A 26,531-nucleotide genomic window follows, 5' to 3' on the forward strand; every position below is an offset into this window, starting at 1 on the left:
GCCTTTTTACTCATGTCCGCACTCTTAATCAAACATTTCTCATTCGATCTTCACCAGACTTGAACAAAATGTGTTTGACCATGAGACCTCGGCCAGGTTTGATAACTAGCCAAATCGGTCTAGGCATTTTGGAGTTACGGCCCTTGAATTATCAAAAAATCGGCCTTTTTACTCTTGTCCGCACTAAGTCGAACATTTCTCATCCGATCTTCACCAAACTTGAACAAAATGTGTTTGACCATGAGACCTCGGCCAAGTTCGATAACCTGCCAAATCGGTCCAGGCATTTTAGAGTTACGGCCCTTGAATTACCAAAAAAATCCGTCTGTTTACTCTTGTCTGCTCTCTAAGTCGAACATTTCTCATCCGATCTTCACCAAACTTGAACAAAATGTGTTTGGCCATAAGACCTTACCCAAGTTCGATAACTAGCCAAATCCGCCCAGGCACTTTTGATTTATGGCCCTTGAATTACTGATTAGATCCACTCATCCAGACCATCTAATTGGATCCACTCGTCTAAAACATCTACAGAAACTAACATTTTTCATAGGGGCAGTTGTGGGAGACATGCGCTTTTCTCAAAAGTGCAAATATGTACTGTATTGTTGAAACATTGCACCATTTTTGTGCCCCCCCCCCCCCCCCCCCCCCATGAGTGGTGGGGGCATATAGATTTGCTCTTGCCCATGCGTCCATCCGTCCGCACGCATGATTGGTACCTTAGGTGGTAGGAGGTGTGGCCTAAGACAATAGAAATTCTTTGTATTCATTCCGTAACCACTTAATTCTTTTGTTCCTTAAGTGGTCATTCTATTGTTTTCAAACAATGGAATGACCACCTAATACCTAAATCATATGGGTGTGTGTCTGTCCGAAGTTCATGACACGCCCAGCTCAAAAAGTATTTGATATAAATTGCACCTTCTATTTTTCGTCTGGCTCCGCCCCCTAATTTTAGAGTTATGGCCCCTGAAATAGTCAAAAATGCACATTTTCACCTTGTGACACGCCTAGCTCGAAAAGTATTTGATATAATTTATATTCTTGAAACCTTGCGTGAGTCTTAATCATGATATGAACTTGCGCACCTCAAATTTTTCATCTGGGTCTGCCCCCTGTTTCTAGAGTTATGGCCCCTGATATAGTCAGAAATGCACATTTTCACCTTTTGACACGCCTAGCTCAAAAAGTATTTGATATAAATTGATGAAACCTTGCATGAGTCTTTATCATGGTATGAACTTGCGCACCTCCTATTTTTCGTATGGCTCCGCCCCCTATTTCTAGAGTTATGGCCCCTGAAATAGTCAAAAATGCACATTTTCACCTTGTGACACGCCTAGCTCAAAAAGTATTTGATAGAGATTCATGAAACCTTGCATGAGTCTTAATCATGATATGAACTTGCGCACCTCCTATTTTTCATCTGGGTCCGCCCCCTTTTTCTAGAGTTATGGCCCCTGAAATAGTCAAAAATGCACATTTTCACCTTGTGACACGCCTAGCTCAAAAAGCATTTGATATAAATTGATGAAACCTTGCATGAATCTTTATCATGATATGAACTTGCGCACCTCCTATTTTTCATCTGTGTTCGCCCCCTATTTCCAGAGTTATGGCCCCTGAAGTAGTCAAAAAATGCACATTTTCACCTAATTATGTGCCTCACTCAAGAAGTATTTAATGTAAATTCATGAATCCTTGCTTGAGTCTTTACCATAATGAGACCTTGCACACTTGGCATTCTTCTTGAGAATTTTGGCGTTTATTACAGAGTTATGGCCCTTGAAATAGCCAAAATAGTGGATTTTTTTGTTTGTGATGCTCATAGCTCAAAAAGTATATGGTATAGAATAATGAATCCATTTCATAATTTTTTTTTTGAGGCTATACCCCATTAAGACTGCAAACATTTGAATGATTCCCCTTATTTGTGACAAATGTACCAATGGGGGGCACACCCTGTGTCCTACAGACACATTCTAGTTATTTATTTCATAAAAAGATAATACTACAAATGGAACTGAATAAACATTATTATTGTTATATTAATGCATGGAAGCAATGTCCTGTCTCACGTTTGCTGAACTTCTCCCAAAATTTCAAAACTTCTCCCTATTTCCCCAGGAGGGAGAAGTCACTTCTCCCTGATTTTGCAGGCTAAGGTAGTCCCTGGTTTTATGAAATTAAAATACAATGTAGAATTACTAAAAAATGAACACAGCACTCAAAACTCTAAATATGTGAGAATGTAAAGTCTCCGAAATAAGGACAAAGTAAACTTACATGTACTTTGAATTTTTTTAATGACCCTCATACTGCAGGCAGGTTTCATTTTTTTAGGGTGTAAAATATAGAAATTTATAATTTACCAACAAAATTACAGAGCAAATAGCATAAAACTCAGTGGATAAGTTCATTTGTTCATAGGTGGAGCACCTGAAGGACATATTCAACGATAGGAGGATATGAAGGACATATTCAAAGATCGGAGGATATAAATTATTTTCAGTTTGGATACATACATGTAACTTTTCCGCAAAATGTGCACAAAAATTGACTAGTTTTCATGGTTAGTTTTAGAACATTTGATTTTTTAATTTTATAAATCAAATGCATTTTTACAATTGTATATGTGTGTATTAAATGATTAAAATGCATCTTCAGACCTCTGTAGCAGCATATCGTCTATACGAGTAAATAATGTGACCAAATTCAACTTCGTGACGCCATCTTGGTTGTCCATGTCAAGTTACCTTAAGCCTAATGTTATGGCGGCACTTTTTCTTCATGAATATTAAATGATGTCCTCGAAGACCATCCACAGATAAAGTGAACATTCTGTCCCAATTCATATCGTCAAATTTATGAACTGATTTAAATATCTGTATAACGTCAGCTCGATCACGTCTATATTCTTATGTTACAAGACCCAGATTCCTCAACCTCTGTTCATACGACAAATGTGAAATATCATAAACCAACTTGGTTGCTTTGCGTTGTACGTCTTCAGTTTTTCTAATATCTTTTTTCAAAAATGGTCACACTGGATCCATATTCTAAAACTGGTCTAACTAGAGGTTTGTATAATGTGAGAAACATGTCCCTGTCCAAATACTCAAATGACCTATGTATAATCCCATGGGTTCTTTGTGCTTTATTAGTAATGTTGATAATATGTTGTTCAAAGTTCAAGCCCTCATCAAAAATTACACCTAAATCTTTCTCAGATTGTACTGGATCTACATACACATAATTTCCATCAGTATCAGGCATTGTGTATCTGTAATGCTCATTACTATTTAAATATGCAGAACTTTGCACTTCTTTGCATTAAACGAAAGTTTCCATTCCAAACTCCAATTACATAGGCTTTCAAAATCATAGATGACAAAGGGTGGTGGTAGTGATGGGGCAGCATCTGTTTGACTCCTGTTATATCAGGCGTCCCTCAGTGGTCCATCTTGGGACCTCTACTATTCACACTGGATAACCGGCTATCTTGACGCCTGCTGGAAATGTAACTCAGCTGGAAATGTAACGCAGCTGTAAATAGGTAGGTAAAGTTTTTCATTTATTTCTATTAAAACGAAGCCAATTCTTGCAAATCAACTTGACAGTTCTGTCAAGGAATGACCATTGCTTACATTTACAATTTCTGGGCCAAAAACGATCGTTATGTTTTGTGATATTCGCTAACAATTTCTTCACTTTGAAAAATCGAGCAAAAATCCAAAGTTTTACGCAAATTGTTTTGTTTATGAACAACCTGTGAAAAATTTTATCATCTGGTTGAACAGATGTGTCCTTTCGGAACACCTGTGTGAAGTTTCCGGGTTCTACGTTATTCCTGAAAAAGTATATTAGCCGTTAAATAGGCATGGTCGAAAAAAAAAGACTGTCGAAAACGGCCGCTGTATTTGCAATAGGCAGTCGTTGAAGTCAGCTGTCGGCTATCGAGAATACAGCTGTATCAAAGTAAAAAAAATGTCTTGTAGACATGTTATATGCCCCGTAGAGTCTCTTCTTTATGTATATTTTGGATCTGTTCTGTCTGTGTTTTTGCGACTTCTTTCGTCTTTAATTTGTGTAAAATGTGTATACTTGCAGTCCGTAAACAGTTTGAATATACTTATGTATGGTCCTTATTGCCTTGTCGAGTAATTCTGGTTGATTTCATTATCATTGTCCGTTTGGTTTAGGGTCTAAAAGTTGCTTAGTTCCTTTCGTCTGTCTGTTCGTCCGCCCGCAGTGTCTTGTCCGGAATCTTATTCTACATGCATGGACTAATTTTTAACAAAGACCTATAATACTTCTTTGTTTTTAAGTATTAATTTTTAAACTTCAAACATGTGTTACCAATGATACAAATATTGCTGAGGCCCATTCATTAATGGCCACCTCCAATGTCAGTATAACAAAAAAAAATAACACAGACCTATATATAAGTATTTTGTGTCAGACTGGCAATTTCTACATGCATAGACAAAATTTCAACTATATGGTATTAATTCCATTTTTTCCATAGGTTTATAAAGCAACATTTTGTTTTGTCTGGCGTATGACTTTATCATTCATCGAGAGATTTTGAAATATGTTACGCAAATGTTTACTACAGCCAAATTATCTTAGACATGCAAGAGTCGTCATCCTTCCTTGAAAATTCTGGTCGCAGTTTCGAATCCGGTCTCCAAGCAACAATTCTTTATACACGTGGGTACATTTTCAATATGTACCCGCAGGTATAATTTTATTACTACCTGTGGCATCTGGAAACTTTCAACCCAAACGGTACGCCATACAACACACGCACACAATAGACCCTCTCCCTACTCACTTTCATGTGTGTTAGTAAAAATTCTACAATATTTACTCCGCACTATTGCCCCATTTTGCGGACCTTTTGTTTTATATATAATTGTAAATCATTGTTTGATATAAAACGGTAAATATTTTCTACAGGCATCGAAAGGACAAACTTGAACCTTGTCTGGATTTGCCGCCGGTTCATGCAAAGCTGCATGGTCTGTCAAATGAGCCTTCCTGCTGAAAGTCTTTCCACATGTGATACACAAGAAACTTGTTGAATGCTTTAATTGTTTATGGACGATTTATTCATGTTCAGTTGTAAAGAACAGTGTACAACAAGTACATGAAAACTTGTACTTATCGTCGTGTACTTTCAAGTGCCACTTCAGATTATCTTTTGTTTTGTAAGATTTACTGCATATCCCACAATCAAATACTTCATTATCAACTTCTTCCTCTATTGAGATATCAAGCAAAGACCCATCCAGAGGCTCATTTGCTTCTAATTCGAAATTATTCTCTCCATCCATTTCTGAAAGTAAAAATTAGAAAGGAGGTGTAAATATGTTTCATTTTTTTTTGCAAATTGTTTTAGTCACTAAATCAAATCTGATGAATGTATCTTTTGAACTGAGTAGATCTATGTGTGTAATGAAAGGGTGAGAGGGTAATGAAAACAGCAAAACTTAATATGGCCGCCTGTAGCGCGTATGTTGATCATGATAATACACCTGACCTGAATTCATAGAATCTAAATTAATAAATCCTGACAGGTGCAGGTAAGCTGCAGAGACATAATAAGTGGAAGAGGATTTGGGTACAATACCCAGTACACGTGAACAATTTCCTCATGTGCAGAACCTGAACTTGTCCTCTAACTGATTTTTGGATCTAAGATATCCAAATGACCTCTATCATGTTTTGAAGTACGGGATTGGCAATACTAATCAGTAGGCTATCATTGTACCTCTGAGTCACATTTATACACAAATCTTAGTAGATAAGATCTATACACGAATACACTATAAGTCTGTGTTTTATGGCAGCTTATTTATGGCTTATAATACTGTGTATGCGTAAAACTTTTATTTTTAAACAAAAAGACATTATGTATGTGAAACAATATACAATACCTAGCGTTGTACAAAATAACAGTGTAAGACAGAAAGAGCAAATGCGTAAACTGCACAAAAGGGGGATAACTCTTGTGACATAAATTCTGGGATCCGTTATCGTAAGATCGTAAATAAGCAAAGAACAGTTCCGATCTACCTTGTTATATGTTGATTGAAGCTACATGTGGCTGACATGCTAAGAAATAACTAATTAACATTCATGTGAGATTTTGCAAAGTACTGCTTATTTAGATTTGAAACAATCGTTTTCAGTCGTTTGCCTCTATACATCAACAACTTGCAGTTTTAGACCATGAATAAACTGGTATTTGTTGAAAGGGTATTTATGAATAAAACAAAATAGCAGATTTACATTAGGAGCAATTAAATAATTATGTATGAGCAAATAATATTATACACCATCTAGCACCATCAAGGACTGACGGCCAGAAGCAATCATTTGCACTTGCAAAACCCGAGGTGAAATTACTTTCTGTAGTAGCCCGGAGGCACCTGTAGTGGTTTTCCTCCACCATCAAAAGCTGGCAAAATTGCAATATGTACTATATTGCTTCGGTGTAACTGCAAAAAAATATATGGTTGGCTTTCGCATGCTGGAAAAATGGCAAGAACGCGTGAACTATGTTTAAATTCAGCCCGGGTGTGAAGGAATATAGTCCTAAAGCCTCTTGAAATGAAAGTGCCAATTTTAAAAATAATTACGTTTCCGTCAAATCACTGCCAGTAATACTTTTTACTTACAAAAGTATTCAAAATCATCGGAGTTAATGGATAGTCTATAAATGCTAACATCTGAGTTCAACGACAGCACTAGCGGCCGTTTTTGACAGTCTTTTTTTTTCGACCATGCCTATTTAACGGCTAATATACTTTTTCAGGAATAACGTAGAACCAGTAAACTTCACACAGGTTTTCCGAAAGGACACATCTGTTCAATCAGATGATAAAATTTTTCACAGGTTGTTCATAAACAAAACAATTTGCGTAAAACTTTGGATTTTTGCTCGATTTTTCAAAGTGAAGAAATTGTTAGCGAATATCTCAAAACATAACGATCGTTTTTGGCCCAGAAATTGTAAATGTAAGCAATGGTCATTCCTTGACAGAACTGTCAAGTTGATTTGCAAGAATTGGCTTCGTTTTAATAGAAATAAATGAAAAACTTTACCTACCTATTTACAGCTGCGTTACATTTCCCAGCTGAGTTACATTTCCAGCGGGCGTCAAGATAGCCGGTTATCCAGTGTGCTATTCCTGCTCTACATAAATGACCAACCAGGTTCTGTATCTTCCGATGTGCGTTTTTTGCAGATGACAGTTATCTACAGAACAAAGTCACAGGCAGCTCAGCTGCAATGGGACCTTAACAGTCTGTCATTCTGGGAGCAGAAATGGAAGATTGTCATATCATGCATGTTTCTAGATCCAGAAAACCAGTGAATACTGTCTATACCTTACATGATCAGCCACTGTCTGTTGTCAGTCAAGGTATTTACCTAGGTGTAGAAGAAACATCTAACTTATCTTGGTCCCCTTATATAAAAAAAACATCTTGTAAAGCAAGTTCTTAAAATGTAATATACATTCTGTCAAGAGTGGTACCAAAACAGCTGCCTATAACATCATTGTTAGACCAACGTTAGAGTATTGTTCCAGTGTTTGGGATCCTTATCATCAGAAGGATATAGATAAATAAGAAAACATTCAGAGGCAAGTTGCGATATTTGTAGTAAATAATTATAGCAAGACCCTGGGCACAGTCACAAATATCCTGACAAATTTAAGTTGGAATTCCCTCCAATCCAGAAGGAAATCTAGTAGCAGAGCTCCAGATAAGCTGCATATTTACACAATTAAAGTTGCAGAAAACCCAATTGAATTCATACAGTGTGCGTACTGAGACGCAATTAGAATTCCTAATACCCAATTCATTAAAAATCACTTACTTATCTCATTTTCCATATTATAGAACAGGTACGAGACTTTAACACTAAACAACAGACTGGTTATACAATACCGCAAAACAGGTATCTGTTTATCGGAAAAATCACCATTCAGTCTGATCAGTGTTATTTGGACGCTTTGTGAACAAAAAACTTGTGCCTTCGCAGAAAAACATTGTTGCAACACAAAAACAAAACAGAAGGATATTTTGTTTTTCAGCAAAAACAGTTTATCTGTTTGTGATAATAAAGTGCCACCGATACTGGCCGACATCTTAAGGTGGAGCAGTGACCATATTGCGATGAATACATCATTCGGAATATTCATCATATTGTGGATTAATTTATCTCCGACTGCATTTAAAGTACCAAAAATACGATGGAATGAAAGTTCCCCAGAAAACATTGAATGATTGGAGAAAAAATATCATTTGTTAAAATAACACATAATTAGAGCTATAAATTAAAATACACATGTTTACCTTCCTTACTGGCATGTAGAAAAATAGTCAAATCTGTTTAATGATATATGCATGTTTCATCTAGTACAATTTAGCCACAAGAAAAAAAATGCTCAATTGTTTGCGCGAGATTGGTGAAATACCCAACTGGTTTTAGCAAATACCCAATTACTTTCGAAAAGCCTTGGTAATAATATTATTTTACCCAATTCAGATTTCTAATAGCCAATTCAGACAGAAAGTGATATGTAAATACCCAATTCCACCAAAAGCTTATCTGGAGCTCTAATAGTAGGTTGGTTTTATTTATAAAATGGTTCACAATCATGTTGATGTCGATCCTAAACAATATCTTGCTCCAATGACAAGACAATCTAGACATTATCATCACTCAGCTTTGCAAATACCTTATACTACAGATGACTACTACAAATACTCATTCTTTCCCAGAATTGTGGTAGAGTGGAACATCTTGCCATCTCATGTAGTCAGTGCTGAAACAATCTTCCGATTCAAATCAGCACTGGCTGCATTGATGTTCCAACCATAATTACTATATATACTTGCTTTTATCCTGTTTTTAACCCTACTAATATATCTCTTTTCCTGCACAACAGCTTATGTTTGTACATGTTTTACATTTAGACCTAAAAAAAAAATATGTCTGTTTCCTGTAACCTGACCGACCGTAAGTTTTTACCGCACACCGCAATTTTTAGCTCGACTATTCATAGAATAGTGAGCTATTGCACTCGCCCATGCGTCGGCGTCCGCGTCGGCGTCGGCGTCCGCGTCCGCGTCCGCGTCCCGATTTTGGTTAAGGTTTTGTATGTAAGCTGGTATCTCAGTAACCACTTGTGGGAATGGATTGAAACTTCACACACTTATTCACTGTGACAAACTGACTTACATTGCACAGGTTCCATAACTCTATTTTGCTTTTTTACAAAATTATGCCCCTTTTTCGACTTAGAAGTTTTTGGTTAAGGTTTTGTATGTAAGCTGGTATCTCAGTACTTACTAATGGGAATGGATTGAAACTTCACATACTTGTTCACTATCATGATCTGACATGCACTAAGCAAGTCCCATAACTCTGCTCTCTTTTTTTTTCAAAATTATGCCCCTTTTTTGACTTAGCAGTTTTTGGTTAAATTTTTGTATGTAATCTGATATCTCAGTATCCACTAATTGGAATGGATTGAAACTTCACACACTTGTTCACTGTCATGATCTAACATGCACTGTGAAGGTCCCATAACTCTACTTGGCATTTTTAGCCCACCATCATCAGATGGTGGGCTATTAAAATCACTCTGCGTCCGTGGTCCGTCCGTCCGTCATTCCGTCCGTCCGTCCGTCCGTTAACAATTTCTCGTTAACGCATCTCCTCAGAAACTACCAGGGGGATTTTGACCAAACTTTGTCAGAATCATGTATTGGTACCCTAGTTGTGTCCCCCTGAAAATCAGACTGGTTCAACAATTTATGAGTGAGTTATGGCCCTTTGTTTATTTCTATAATTTACATAGATTTATATAGGGAAAAACTTTGAAAACCTTCTTGTCCAAAACCACAGAGCCTAGGGCTTTGATATTTGGTATGAAGCATTATCTAGTGGTCCTCTACCAAGATGATTCAAATTATTTCTCTGGGGTCAAATATGGCCCCGCCCTGGGGGTCACATGGTTTATATAGACTTATATAGGGAAAAACTTTGAAAAACCTCTTGTCCAAACCACAGGGCCTAGGGCTTTGATATTTTGTATGTGACATCATCTAGTGGTCTTCAACTAAGATCGTTCAAATTATACCCCTAGGGTCAAATATGGCCCCACCCTGGGGGTCATATGGTTTACATAGACTTATATAGGGAAAAACTTTGAAAATCTTCTTGTCCAAACCACAAAGCCTAGGGCTTTGATACTTGTAATGTAGCATCATCTAGTGGTTCTCTACCAAGTTGTTCAAATTATCCCTCTAGGGTCAAATATGGCCCCGCCCCGTGGGTCACATGGTTCAAATAGACTTATATAGGGAAAAGCTTTTAAAATCTTCTTGTCAATAACTACAACATTCAAATTTGGACCACATGTATATTTTTGAGTGGCAAGATGAACCTTGACATGAGTTGACCTTGATTTTGACCTAGTGACCTACTTTCACATTTCTGTAGCTACAACCTTCAAATTTGGACCACATGCATAGTTTTGTGCACTTGAAAAAACTTTGACCTTGATTTTGACCTAGTGACCTACTTTCACATTTTTGAAGGTACAGGTATCAAATTTGGACCATATGCATAGTTCCGTGTTTCAAAATGAAATTTGACATTGATTTTGACCTAGTGACCTACTTTCACATTTTTGAAGGTACTGTCTTCAAATTTGGACCACATGCATAGTTTTGTGTTCCGAAATTAAATTTGACCTTGATTTTGACCCAGTGACCTACTTTCTCATTTCTCAAGCTACAGCCTTCAAATTTGGACCACATGCATGGTTTTATGTACCGAAACAAACTTTGACCTTTACATTGACCTAGTGACCTACTTTCACATTTTTGAAGGTACAAGCTTCAAATTTGGACCACATGCATAGTTCTGTATTCTGAAATAAAACTTGACCTTGATTTTGACCTAGTGACCTACTTTCACATTTCTCAAGCTACAGCCTTCAAATTTGGACCACATGCATATTTTTGTGTACGGAAATGAACTTTGACCTTAAGATTGACCTAGTGACCACCTTTCACATTTCTGTAGCTACAGGCCTCAAATTTAGACCACTTGCGTAGGATTGTGTACCGAAACAAACTTTGACCCTGACATTGACCTAGTGACCTACTTTCACATTTTTGAAGGTACAGGCTTCAGATTTGGACCACATGCATAGATTTGTGTTCTGAAGTGAAATTTGACCCTTGATTTTGACCTAGTGACCTACTTACACATTTCTCAAGCTAAGCCTTCAAATTCGGACCACTTGCATAGTTTTGTGTACCGAATTAAACTTTGACCTTAAGATTGATCTAGTGACCTACTTTCACATTTCTCGAGCTACAGCTTTCGAGTTTGGACCACATGCACAGTGTTGTGTACGGAAATGAAATTTGACCTTGAGCTAGTCAGTAAGTCTTGAAATTTGGAACACTCAAAAATGGCACTTGGTGGGCGCCAAGATCACTCTGTGATCTCTTGTATAGGGAAAAACTTTGAAAACCCTCTTGTCCAAAACCACAGGGCCTAGGGCTTTGATATTTTGTATGTGACATCATCTAGTGGTTTTCAACTAAGATTGTTCAAATTATACCCCCAAGGGTCAAATATGGCCCCGCCCAGGGGGTCATATGGTTTACATAGACTTATATAAGGAAAAACTTTGAAAAATCTTCTTGTCCAAACCACAAAGCCTAGGGCTTTGATATTTCTAATGTATTATCATCTAGTGGTTCTCTACCAAGTTTGTTCAAATTATCCCCCTAGGGTCAAATATGGCCCCGCCCCGGGGGTCACATGGTTCGTATAGACTTACATAGGGAAAAGCTTTTAAATCTTCTTGTCAATAACTACAACATTCAAACTTGGACCATTTGTATATATTTGAGTGGCAACATGAACCTTGACATGAGTTGACCTTGATTTTGACCTAGTGACCTACTTTCACATTTCTGTAGCTACAGCCTTCAAATTTGGACCACATGCATAGTTTTGTGCACCGGAAAAAACTTTGACCTTGGTTTTGACCTAGTGACCTACTTTCACATTTTTGAAGGTACAGGCTTCAAATTTGGACCACATGCTTAGTTTTGTGTTCCGAAATGAAATTTAACCTTCATTTTGACCCAGTGACCTACTTTCACATTTCTCAAGCTACAGCCTTTAAATTTGGACCACATGCATGGTTTTATGTACCGAAACAAACTTTGACCTTTACATTGACCTAGTGACCTACTTTCACATTTTTGAAGGTACAAGCTTCAAATTTGGACCACATGCATAGTTCTGTATTCTGAAATAAAAATTGACCTTGATTTTGGCCTAGTGACCTACTTTCACATTTCTCAAGCTACAGCCTTCAAATTTGGACAACATGCATAGTTTTGTGTACTGAAATGAATTTTGACTTAAAGATTGACCTAGTGACCTACTTTCACATTTCTGTAGCTACAGGCTTCAAATTTAGACCACATGCATAGGATTGTGTACCGAAACAAACTTTGACCTTGATATTGACCTAGTGACCTACTTTCACATTTTTGAAGGTACAGGCTTCAATTTTGGACCACATGCATAGATTTGTGCTCTGAAGTGAAATTTGACCTTGATTTTGACCTAGTGACCTACTTACACATTTCTCAAGCTACAGCCTTCAAATTTGGACCACTTGCATAGTTTTGTATACTAAATTAAACTTTGACCTTAAGATTGACCTAGTGACCTACTTTCAAATTTCTCAAGCTACAGCCTTCAAACTTGATTCACATGCATAGTTTTGTGTACAAATAACTTTGTCCTTGAAATTGATCTAGTGACCTACTTTCACATTTCTCAAGCTACAGCTTTCGAATTCGGACCACATGCACAGTGTTGTGTACGGAAATGAAATTTGACCTTGAGCTAGTCAATAAGTCTTGAAATTTGGAACACTTAAAAATGGCACATTGGTGGGCGCCAAGATCACTCTGTGATCTCTTGTTACAAAATTATGCCCCTTTGACTTAGCAGTTTTTTGTTAAGTTTTTGTATGTAAGCTGGTATCTCAGTATCTACAAATCGGAAAGGATTGAAACTTCACACACTTGTTCACTGTCATGATATGACATGCAGTACAGAGGTTCAATACCTCTACTTTGCATTTTACAAAATTATGCCCCTTTTTCAACATTTGTATTCATTCAATTGACAAGGCTGTTGAATAGTCGAGCGTTGCTGTCCTCCGACAGCTCTTGTTTTATTGGCCGAAATTCAAGATTCTGATCATATTTTTATTGATCATAGGGATAATTTAGTTGTACCTGACCTCATCGCGCATAGTAACGAACATTCCTGGTTCTGTCGACATGAAACAACATGGCAAAAAGCCTATTTGTCGGTAGACTCGATTAACAATTCGTAGAAGAGCAGCCTATAATTATGTTTGTACCACTTGTTCAGGGGTCACGCTGTCGGTTGCACTTGGGCCATTTGCGACAAGATTAATTGTGGCCCCGAAAATCTCTAATTGGCAAAAACGGCTACGTCTGTCTGCAAAACTATGAACTTTGCCTGTTACACAATGTTTACTGTACAAAAGGAATCAGTGTAGAAAAAAACTTGTATGAACAACATCTGTTATTGAAAAGCGGGAGCAAATTTTCAACAATTTTATTTGATTAATAATAATAATTATCAGGCCTCGACCTTAGCGGTGGACCGTTGGACCGACGCAACCAAGATATCGGCAGGTCCACTATCAAAAGTTGGGTAGACCGACGGTCAACCAATTTTCAGTCACGGTCTGCAAATAAAATAAAAATAGGGGGGGGAAATCATACCCATATCGGCGAATCCACAAAACGAAAGTTGATTTTGCCTGAGTACGGCATTCTATACAGTTATAAGCATTGGCGAGTTAAAGTCAGGATAGCACGAATGGACTACTCCACCGATCGGGCGAGTGGTTTTTACGTGGTAACTTTACCAAATTGAGTAATTACATCAGGCAAAATTACCTGGATTGACTGGAATTTACCCGCAAATCGTAAAAATATCAAAACGTCATGCTGGTAATTTTCCATTCCACAAGCACGTGCGCCCTATCGTAATACTTAATTTACATCGCATACTTTTGACACAAAAAACGCGCGTAGTGCATTCATTTTTTAATATAATCGCTTCAGATTTTCAACACTGCTTGAGAACTAATACAGTTTGAATTCTATAACAATTTTAATAAGATATCGACAGGAATGTAGGCAAAATTCTTTAAAAACAATCAAATTTTCATAAAATGTTTTGTAAAATGTCAAACAGCGCGATCGTGATTATTTATTTCCTTTCTAAAGTAAATAAACGGTACATACTATGGTAATAAAATTCAGACTTTTGACCAGAAAGTACAAAAACACAATTAAAAAATCTTAAATAATGAAAAAGCGGCAGCAATTTAAATACATGGAGTAAAACGTTTTTTTGGCAAACAGATTTCTGTTAGCACGGCAGAATAGGTTACGTGACCTCATGAACGTAAATAGAAAATAGAAAAGGTATGATGTCGTTGCGATTTTTAATAAGTTTTCAATGATTCTTCGTACATATATTTTGTTAGATATTCTTCTCAAACAATAATGTAAATTTCTTGAGGGCAAATAGGTCATCATCGTTCACGGTCTGACACATTTACATGTCAGTTTATTCTGGATATTGCACATTCGCTTTTAAAAAAATAAAGAAAAAACTTTTTTTATTGATTTCTTCTCAACAATTAAAGGAATCGAGAAAGTACGATCAGACAGTGATGTGTCACATGGCGCGAAAACATGACGTAATGCAATGACAATCTCGGGGAAACTATACCGCTTTGATCTCCACTGCAGATGCCACAATAACCCACACACATCTTTTAGCTCTTTGAGGGGGTGTTAATTGATGATGAAAACGAGGCCAATTACTTAGTTTATCATCAGAATGATTACCGATAATTGTTGATGTTTTTTTTTTTCACTTTCAACACTGGTCGAAGGATGATGATTGTGTCCATATTTTGGGACACTTTTCAAAATAAGTATTTTTCGGGATAACAGATTGTCTTCCATTTTTAATTATTTTAGAAATAAGTCCTGTTTCTTTGAGTCATATGAAGTTATGACGTCTACAGCATCACAATTTATGAGATAGAATTGGAGGTCCATTAAAGTCTGAGCAGGTCTACTAGATTTTAGCAGTTGGTGAACCTGCTGGCAACTGCTGAAAAAAGTTAAGGTCGAGGCCTGATTAGGCAGTTAATTGGCGATAATAAGGTTACTAAACTCTGAAATGTTCTGACACCTACTAAAAAAAAATTAAAAAAAAAAAAAAAATTCCTACCTACCGACCCCCATTTTTAGCTCATCTGATTTTTTGAAAAAAAATGATGAGTTATTGTCATCACTTGAGCGGTTGTCGGCGTCGGCGTTGGCGTCTGCGTCGGCATCTGCGTGGGTGTTGCCTGGTTAAGTTTTATGTTTAGGTCAGCTTTTCTCCTAAACTATCAAAGCTATTGCTTTGAAACTTGGAATACTTGTTCACCATCATAAGCTGACCCTGTATAGCAAGAAACATAACTCCATCTTGCTTTTTGCAAGATTTATGGCCCCTTTTGTACTTAGAAAATATCAGATTTCTTGGTTAAGTTTTATGTTTAGGTCAACTTTTCTCCTAAACTATCAAAGCTTTTGCTTTGAAACTTGGAATACTTGTTCACCATCATAAGCAGACCCTGTACATCAAGAAACATAACTCCATCTTGCTTTTTGCAAGAATTATTGCCCCTTTTGGACTTAGAAAATCAGTTTTCTTGGTTAAGTTTTATGTTTAGGTCAGCTTTTATCCTAAACTATAAAAGCTATTCCTTTAAAACTTGCAACACTTGTTCACCATCATAAGCTGACCCTGTATAGCAAGAAACATAACTCCATCCTGCTTTTTGCAAGATTTATGGCCCCTTTTGGACTTAGAAAATATCAGATTTTTTGGTTAAGTTTTATGTTTAGGTCAACTTTTTCTCTTAAACTATCAAAGCTATTGCTTTAAAACTTGCAACTCTTGTTCACCATCATAAGCTGACCCTGTACAGCAAGCAACATAACTCCATCCTGCTTTTTGCAATAATTATTGCCCCTTTTGGACTTAGAAAAATCATTTTCTTGGTTGAATATTATGTTTAAGTCAACTTTTCTGATAAACTATCAAAGCTATTGCTTTAAAACTTGCAACAGTTTTTCACAATCATAAGTGGACACTGTACATCAAGAAACATAACTCTATCCTGCTTTTTGCAAGAGTGATGGCCCTTTTTAGACTTAGAAAATCATGGGTAGGACAATATTTCTATTATACAAAAAAAATCAGATGAGCGTCAGCACCCGCAAGGCGGTGCTCTTGTTTTCAGCATGTTACAGGAAACAAACATATTTTCTTTTTAGGCCTTAGGGCTATAAGGTGTTAGGTTTTGCTCCTTATCACCAACTGTCAGGGGGTACTAGGAGGACTGAGTAGCTTGGGAAACCTGATAGTTTTTCACTTTTTTACCCCCAATGCATGGCCAGAATGTATCAGTAATTGAACGATGCTGTTATCGTTAAAGAAAAAGAAGAAGAAGAAGAGGTTCGATAATCAATGTGCAGTATAATACATGTACTACTATGTACAGTCCGTATATATTACCAGTGTAAAAGGTAATTGCTGGTAAAAGTTATGATTAGTTGTCATAAAAGTGCCATTATTTAGATTTTTTGGTGGCATTGTCAATGATTATGAAATTATATCAGCAATTTCCGGTATTCACCATATTTATTTACTCTAGATCAAAAGGGGATTCAATTCTTCATTTATTTGTGTAAAATTAATATGAAATTAAGTGCTACCTAAAAGGCAGAGCTCCCTTGAACAGAGCTCCAGATAAGCTTTTGGTGCAATTGGGTATTTACCCATCTCTTTTTGTCTGAATTGGGTATTGGAAATTTGAATTGGGTAAAAATAATATCATTACCCAGCCTTTTCAGAAGTAATTGGGTATTTGCTAAAACCAATTGGGTATTTTACCAATCTCGCACTAACAATTGAGTATTTTTGCTTACAGTATACATGGTATATATCATTAGACAGGGTTGACTAAGTACCTAAGTACTTTAATGGCGCCCTTCAATTTTTAATACAAAAATGTATTTAAAACTGTAATAAATGTTCCATACTGTTGTTTTCTTTTTCACTATTAATGCAGTCAGAGATCAGTTCATCCACAGTATCCCGAACGATGTGGTCACCGCAATATGCATTCTCCCAAAAGATGTCATCCAGTATTGGTGATGTTGAGCGCAAATAACCAATCTGCGCTATTTACCAAACGCGCAGCGCATATAACAAATTTTTGTACGTTGGTTATATGCGCAACGATTTACCAATCGTTGCGCAGGATAAATTTAACCTGCGCGATTTACCAAATGCGCAGCGCAAATAACAAATGTAACTGTATATATCAGAAATTTGCATTTCGTGTTTGATAAGTCATGCAGTTGGTCAATTTATTAATAAATATAGATGTCAAATGCTGAATATCTTGGTATTTAAATTATGTGTCATAAATTTGTTTCTACATCAGTAGATTCACGGCAGTCGGTCACCAGGTTTCAATACCTCTGATCTTATACAAGATGTAATAAAACCCAAACATGCGTGAAGGTGTGATTTCCTCCAGCTTGCACACGTCGCCCTCTGTATGTTTTAGGCTATTTTTATAATTTTCTGCTTCACCCGAGCACACACTTAGCAAAATATCGTTTTTATTATATTGAAATAGCTTGAAATTTCACAATAATATTCTTTTTACCAACGGGAGCATATCTCTCAACATGTCTAAGATAAAAGATGAAATAAAAAAGTCACAGAATTAAAAGAAAATTCTTACAGATCTTATCTATATTATTATTATTATTATTATTTTGTAGTACAAAATCGATTGAATAAAGAATAGGCCTAATTTTCATCAAAACGTGAACGAAATTTTATATTTTGTAGCTGTGCAAGATATCTGTTCGGTGCCCTGCGCTAAAGGAAAATCTGGAAATTACTCTGATAACTTGAATATCTTTTATAAATCATATTAACTTTTACTTAGATTTACGATTACAGACTAAAACTTTAGTGTTTTTTTTTACAAATCTAAATGGATCTATAATGTTACACCTGTAACTTGCGTGGGAGGGAGGTCAAATCAAATGAATACTGTAGAAAAAAAAATGATTAGAAAAAGAGTGATTTCTGTCATAACGAGAACGAAATATTACATTTTTTATCTGCGCAAGATGTGTGTCTGCGCTAATAATAAATCTGGAAATTACTTTGATAACTTGAATATCTTTTATACGGTAAATCATATTAACTTTTACTTTGATTTACGATTACAGACTAAAACTATAGTTTTTTTTTCAAATCTAAATGGATCTATAATGTTACACCTGTAACTTGCATGGGAGGTCGGTCCTGCGCTAATAGCAAAGTTTGAAATTATACTGTATTTCAAATATATTTCATTCATAAAACATACTATTTATGTAACTTTCAAATGAATACTGTAAAAAATGAATAGAAAAAGAGTGATTTCTGCCATAACGAGAACGAAATATTACATTTTTTATCTGCGCAAGATGTGTGTCTGCGCTAATAATAAATCTGGACATTACTTTGATAACTGGAATATCTTTTATAAATCATATTAACTTTTACTTAGATTTACGATTACAGACTAAAACTATAGTTTTTTTTTTACAAATCTAAATGGACCTATAATGTTACACCTGTAACTTGCGTGGGAGGTCGGTCCTGCGCTAATAGCAAAGTTTGAAATTACACTGTATTTCAAATATATTTCTTTCATAAAACATACTATTTATGTAACTTTCAAATGCATACTGTAAAAAATGAAAAGAAAAAGAGTGATTTCTGCCATAACGAGAACGAAATATTACATTTTTTATCTGCGCAAGATGTGTGTCTGCGCTAATAATAAATCTGGAAATTACTCTGATAACTTGAATATCTTTTATAAATAATATTAACTTTTACTTTGATTTACGATTACAGACTAAAACTATAGTTTTTTCTAAATGGATCTATATAATGTTACACCTGTAACTTGCGTGGGAGGTCGGTCCTGCGCTAATAGCAAAGTTTGAAATTACACTGTATTTCAAATATATTTCATTCATAAAACATACTATTAATGTAACTTTCCAATGAATACTGTAAAAAATGAAAGAAAAAGAGTGATTTCTGCCATAACGAGAACGAAATATTACATTTTTTATTCTGCGCAAGATGTGTGTCTGCGCTAATAATAAATCTGGAAATTACTCTGATAACTTGAATATCTTTTATAAATCATATTACCTTTTACTTTGATTTACGATTACAGACTAAAACTATAGTTTTTTTACAAATCTAAATGGATCTATAACGTTACACGTGAAACTTGCGTGGGAGGTCGGTCCTGCGCTAATAGCAAAGTTTGAAATTACACTGTATTTCAAATATATTTCTTTCATAAAACATACTATTTATGTAACTTTCAAATGCATACTGTAAAAAAATGATTAGAAAAAGAGTGATTTCTGTCATAATGAGAACGAAATATTAAATTTTTTTTATCTGCGCAAGATGTGTGTGTGCGCGCTAATAATAAATCTGGAAATTACTCCGATAACTTGAATGTTTCTCATAAACTATGTTAACTTAAACTCTGTTTTATGATTACAGACTAAAATTGTAGCTTTTGCAAATCTGAATATAATGTGGGATGTCGGTCCTGCGCTAATTAATAGCAAATCCTGAAATGACACCGATATTTCCAAAAAAAACTTTATTTCTTAAACTTACTATTTATGTATCTCTAAAAATTAAAGATATGTTTAATAGAAAATAAATAGAAAAAAGTCATTTCCGTCGTAACGAGAACGAAAATTTTACATTTGTTATCTGCGCAGATGTAAGTCCTGCACTAATTGTACATCTGCAAATTACTCCGATTACTTGAAATCTCTGATAAACTATGCTAAACTTAAACTCTGTTGTATGATTACAGACTAAAATTGTAGCTTTTGCAAAGACGAATGAAATGTTAAATTTGTACCATGCGCGGGATGTCACAGCAAATCCTGAAATGACACCGATATTTCAAATATATTTCATTTTTAATACATACCATCTATGCAACGTTTCTTTTGTTTATTGTAAAAAAAAGTTTTAAGAGTAGGAAATAAATAAATAAATAAATAAATAAATAAATACAAAAAAAATAATTTTTGTCATAACGAGAACGAAATATTACATTTGTTTTCTTACTTTGATCAAAGCAACAAAGGAAATGATAAAATTGGATATTTCTCAGATTGGTTTCTTTCTTAATTGAGTGATTAAATTAAATTGAGCCACGTCATGAGAAAACCAACATAGCGCATTTTCGACCAGGATGGATCCGGACCAGCCTGTGCTTCCACGCACTCTGGTCAGGATCCATGCTGTTCGCTTTCAAAGCCTGATCGAACAGAATGGATCCTGACCAGACTGTGCGGATGTGCAGGCTGTTCTGGATCAATGCTGGTCGCAAACGCACTATGTTGGTTTTCTCATGGCGCGCCTCAATTCTCTTCAACGATCATAGTTAAACCAAAAAAAGGTTACTAGTTCAATATTTAAAATATAAATTACTTCATATTGAATGTAGCGGTACCTAATTAGTTTTAATGTAAGTCAAAGAAGCATTCCTGAATTTGTGATTTCATGATCATGATATTTAGTTAAAATAATTTTTAGCAAAAGCATGTTTTATCACTGTTTATGCACGACGGGCGGTTATACGTCGGGCGTAATAATATCATGAGGGCGCATCCCGAGTGATTTTTTTTGTACGACGTATGAACGCCCGAGTGTATAAAGAGTGTTAAAACATTCTTTTGCTATAAATTATTTCGATTCCAATACTAGTATGCCCTTAATCTAAAACAGTAGATAAATATACAAGCGCTTTTTCTTTGTCGCAACAAAATCTTTGACCCCAACGCACGTTAACGTGACGTCATTCTATCGTGAGAGTGTTTTAACAGAGGCAGGCATATTAGAATGAAACATATAAAGTGACAAAAATTTGCACAAATAACACACCCTGATATAGTACAGTTGATTTCCATGTTTACTTGTTTACTATCACTGCTTGAAAATATTAAACTTACAGACTTAAGCATACCGGTATTGCATTTAGAAGCAACTTTCATCTGGATTGTAATGAGATGCATTATCAGTTGTACAGGTTACTGAATATATTCAACAAAACAGGAATATTTCTTTGTTATCTGGTCATTTGGGGCTACAATAGAAAAACGTAAAAGTGATCGTTTCTAAACTTTATTCTATCTACTATTTTTCACAACTATCAAATGTATTGCCTAATGCTTTAATTTAGCATGGTTTATGAAAGATATTCAAGTAATCAGGATCATTTCCAGATTTTTTATTAGCGCAGGGCCGACATCCCGCACAAGATACAGATATAACAAAATATTCATTTGGCAAAAGCTACAATTTCAGCCTGCAATCACAAAACAATGATAAAGTTAGCATGGTTTATGAAAGATGTCCAAGTTATCAGGATTATTTCCAGATTTTTTATTAGCGCAGGGCAAACACATCTTGCGCAGATAATAAATGTAATATTTTGTTCTCGTTATGACGGAAATCACGCTTCTTACTATTTTTTTCTACTCCGAAAACATTTTTTATGAAGTTACATAAATAGTATCTTTTAGAATTGAAATATGTTTGAAATATCGGCGTCAGTTCAGAATTTGCTATTAGCGCAGGAACAACATCCCGCGCAGGCTGCGGATGAAATATTATATTCAGATTTTCAAAAGCTATGTTTTTACATTGTAATCGAAAAACGAAGTAAAAGTTAAAATGGTTTATAAAAGATATTCAAGTTATTGGAGTAATTTTCAGAGTTCTATTAGCGCAGGACACACAGCTTGCGCACCTACAAAATGTAAAATTTCGTTCTCATTTTGACGAAACTTATTAGTTATTCTATCTATCTCACTATAGAACATTAAAAAATGATATAAGTATAAAAGATCTGTAAGAATCGTCTTTTAATTCTGCTTATTTTTGTTTTATTTTTAATCTTGGCCATGTGAAGAGATATGCTCACGTTGGTAAAAAAGAATTGCGCTTTTTCAATATGATGAAAAAAAAAGCGATATGGTGAAATGTGGTAAGTGTGTGGCAATTCAGTCTTTTATGTAAGTCTCCTTTATGTTCTATATCCGGTATAAAATGACTGCGTGTGATCGAATGAAGTAAAAATACTTTAGTTATAAAAAGAATAGAGAGGACGATGTGGCTATCCGAAGGAAATCACACCTTCACGCATGCTTGAGTTTTATTGCATATTGTATCATACAGCAGATATTGAAACCTGGTGACCGACTTCCATGATGTTGAAATAAATTAAGACACATTTTTAAAACCAAGATTTGCAATATCAGTCTGTAATTGTTAAACCATGTAAAAGTTAGCATGGTTTATGGCAGTTATTCATATTATCAGAGTAATTTCCAGATTTTCTATTAGCGCAGGACACATCTTGCGCAGCAACAAAAATTTGTTCACATTCTGAAGAAAATTACTCTTGTACTACAAAACATTAAAAAAAATCAATACGATCAGTAAGAAATGATCAATATATATTTGAAATATCGATGTCATTTCACGATTTGATATTAGCGCTGGACCGACATCCCGCACAGGCTACGGCGTTTAAAAGTAAAAAAAAAAAAAATTGTGTTATTAAATATACTTTGGATATTTAGTATCATTTTAAAGTTTTTTTAACACCTATGACAAATGACTCTTGATACCGTCGTCAACTGAAATTTTTAGTCCATAAACTACCAGGGACGTGAGCGTCTAATTAAAATTACCGCATAAATACGCTCATTTACTTTAAGAAAAATGTTTTTCTTGTTCTTTACAAATTAGGCACAGTCAATTCACACCTTTACGCGTGCCTGATCACCGTCAGTTTTAAAATTAAACAATTTTATGTAGGCATACAAGTCTAACCCTCTAATGATATTCTATTTTATCGGGAGATATCATCCATATGTTAAAAGCGCAGACTCATTTACCAAACGCGCAAGACAGTTACCTTGCGCATATAAGAAATATATAAGGTTGCCCGATTTACAAATCGTTGCGCAGATAACAAATTGGTTATTTGCGCTGCGCGATTTACCAAATGCGCAGATTGGCTATATGCGCGTAACAGTGACACTACATCGTCACAAACAGATAACTGTCATTGTTGAACAGCAAAATATCCCACTAATTTGTTTGTTTGTGCTGCAACAATGTTTTTTCTGCGACCTCTTTTACATTTTATCGGCGTAAAAATAGTTTACAAAGCGTCCAGATAACACCGATCAGTCAATTGAATGGTCCTGTGATTTTTCCGATAAATTGCAACCTGTTCTGCGGTAACGTATAAGCAGTCAGTTAAATCTAGCGTTAAAGTCTCGTACCCGTTCTAGAAATAAGGAAAATGCGATACGCAAGCGATTTTTTACGAATTGGGTATTAGGAATTTAACTTGCGTTTCAGTACGCATACTGTATGAATTCAATTGTGTTTTCTGCAATTTTAATTGCGTAAATACGCAAATAGCAGCTTATCTGGAGCTCTGCTTGAAAAATCACCAGTGTCCCATAAAAAACTAAAGAAGTGGTGTTATTGCAATGGCTGCAGCATAGTCCAAATAATAGGATGTTTTGGACAGCGTGATAATTTTTGACTGTCACTGTCCCGTGGGATGACAACTATAAAATAACAAACCATAAAATAAGTCATCCCAATAAGCCAAATAAGTAAGGCTACAAAGAGCTATAAGATAATATGTATTTCATACTTCTTTGGCTGCTAATATCTCAAATTATGGATCCATTTTAGGAAGTTTATTACTGTACAGTGTTCTAGCGCGGAATAGAAGGATGTGGCACCCTGCCCCTTTCTCAAAGCGCCCTGCCGTTTTTATTAGCGCCCTTTGCCCTTTTGAGTCCAGTAAATATATGCCTTAGTGTAAAAAAGCCCCATGTGTCCTGTTTATTGTCCTCTTCCATTATGCAATATACAACATCACTTTATTACACCTGTCACCAATCTTCAAGGTCGCTTCCGTATACACGTGACCGCCTTTTAGGTCTGCCACACATGTATATCAAACCAATTTAGTGAATCGTGGCAATTTCAAGGCATCATTTTGTTTTACATCTGTCAAGCTAGACGCAGCGAGGGCGGGACTGTGCATGGCTACACTTCTGTCAACTTGTGAAGTTCATAATTAACTCAAAATATTTTCAGGATCATTTTTGAGCGTCACTTTCGTAATTATCGTTATTAGAGGCAATTAAAACTTTTGATTTAGCAGTCGTTATCTAGATGTAAGTATACTAATCTAACAAAGGTGAGACTTAGTCTTTGAAAATATGTCGGCAGCTTTTCACAAATGTTACAAACAAATAACACAATTAAACTTTGAAAATATTTGAATGCACGTAAAGAATCCCAAAACATTTTCACGACTTGAAATACAGATGGTAAACAAAAATCCTGAACTCTGTATTATATTTTGGTGGGAAAATAAGACATGTGCCTTTCATGTCGTCGAATAATTCATCATTAAATGTGTGCATATTTTCCTTGTAACATATACGAATAGATTTCAACATTTAGAGGCTTATGTAAATTACTTTAAGTAAAGATTCTGAAATGTAGATTGTCTTTGCACACAGTATTTATGGAAGGAAAGGTTTAGATCGACATCCGGAGATTGGGAGTATGACCTTTTTAGGTGAATCCTTTTAATTAAACCACATTACCATGGATCCGTAGCCTCATCAGATATCACTCTCTCCCCCTATATTAAGTTTGTCTGATAAAAAAACCCAATGAAAAAATTAAATTATCAGAGAAAAACAAAAAAATAAACCCTACGGAATTGAAATACGTTTTACACCACCACACATCCTACCCAGACCGAGGTCCACCTCTCCCACATAAAATGACAACAACAATTTAGAATTTTGATACCATGGTCCATGATGGAGGCTGCAAAAAACCCAGAAGTCCAGGACATATATGACAACAACCACATACACCAATGAAACTGTAGTTTCATACTGCAGGTTATTATGTTTGTCCATGACACACAATGATTCCAGTCAAAACAGGATCACATAAAAGACAATAGTTCATGCTGAAAATGCATCTGAGGTCTTCTCTAGCCTTCTGTTTTTCAAAATTTCTTGGGGGAGATCCCCCAACCCTCCCCTTCCTGTGGGAGGGAATACCCCCCCCTCCCGCACTCTCCCCCTGCTCGTCACTTTGCGACTCACAAGTGCCCTTTCGGCCAGTAGCACCCTGCCCTTTTCGAATCCTGGCTGGAACACTGTTACAGTTAACTGTATTAATGATAATCCATAATTTCTGAATGCAATACGTGATGTATATAGAGGATATTTGTTTGTTTTGAGTGAATATTGTTTTATGCTTAATTATGTTGAAATATGCATTTTGCAACAAATTTTAATCTCAGCGCGGGAAACAGACGCGCGTAAACGAACATGACGTCAGACGTGTTGTGACATTAGAAAGACGCACAGGACATAAAAAACAAAGACAAATATCAAACAGGGAATGTCACGCACCAAAAACGCAGCCTCCCCAAAACGAAACCCACAGCACGCAAACGTGCACACCACAAACACACACGCACGCACACACACACACCACAAAGCTAACACATGAGGACAAAACGAACAAACAAAGGAACACAGTGTGGCACCGCCTTGGAACGGTCAGTGGCAAAAACATCACTGGGGAGCTTAAACCGGTTTATGGTGCGCACCCAACCTCACTCTTACCCCCACCATGTTCCAAAGACACGGGACAGTGTAAATAAAAGTAATCCCCTCCAGGTGAATCTCTAACACACGTAATGGAAACAAAAAGGCATGGCATGTAAAACACAAAAATGCTCGTGTATAAATATATAAAAAGCAAACCTTAAGAACCAAAAACGTATGTACTCAGTGCCTTTTCAGAAGACAGAGCAACAAGAGAAACACCCTTAATGGCCCGACGAAACAGACCAGAAGACAGATATCAAAACAGTTCAGTCCTGGTAGGATTTAAAAACTGCTTATCATAGAGTCCTCCCCCTCTTCCGTCTTTATAATAAAGTTCCATTTTATTTTATTTCTTGCTACATAATGTTATGAAATTCTCATTAAGTAAAACAATTTGAATCAAGAAAAATACTACAGTTGAATATCGTTACCTCGATATCGGTTAGCTCGATACTCCGGTTAGCACGATGTGTTTGAGTCGGTCCCGG

General features: G+C 35.8%; 1 protein-coding gene across 5 annotated transcripts in view; it reads left to right on the forward strand.

Annotated features, from left to right (window-relative positions):
- The window catches only part of LOC123529257 (RPII140-upstream gene protein-like), a 157,860-nt gene that overhangs the window by 14,212 nt on the left and 117,117 nt on the right, over positions 1 to 26,531 (forward strand). For 3 of the 5 annotated variants that reach the window (XM_045309510.2, XM_045309509.2, XM_045309506.2), the window contains exon 2: positions 7,260 to 7,436. The exons of the other annotated variants lie outside the window; for them this stretch is intronic. The gene's annotated coding sequence lies outside the window, so the exon portion shown is untranslated. The remainder of the gene's footprint in view (positions 1 to 7,259; positions 7,437 to 26,531) is intronic. 5 annotated transcript variants of the gene reach the window in all.

Source organism: Mercenaria mercenaria, chromosome 13, assembly GCF_021730395.1.
Source record: "Mercenaria mercenaria strain notata chromosome 13, MADL_Memer_1, whole genome shotgun sequence".
Lineage (NCBI taxonomy): Eukaryota > Metazoa > Mollusca > Bivalvia > Venerida > Veneridae > Mercenaria > Mercenaria mercenaria.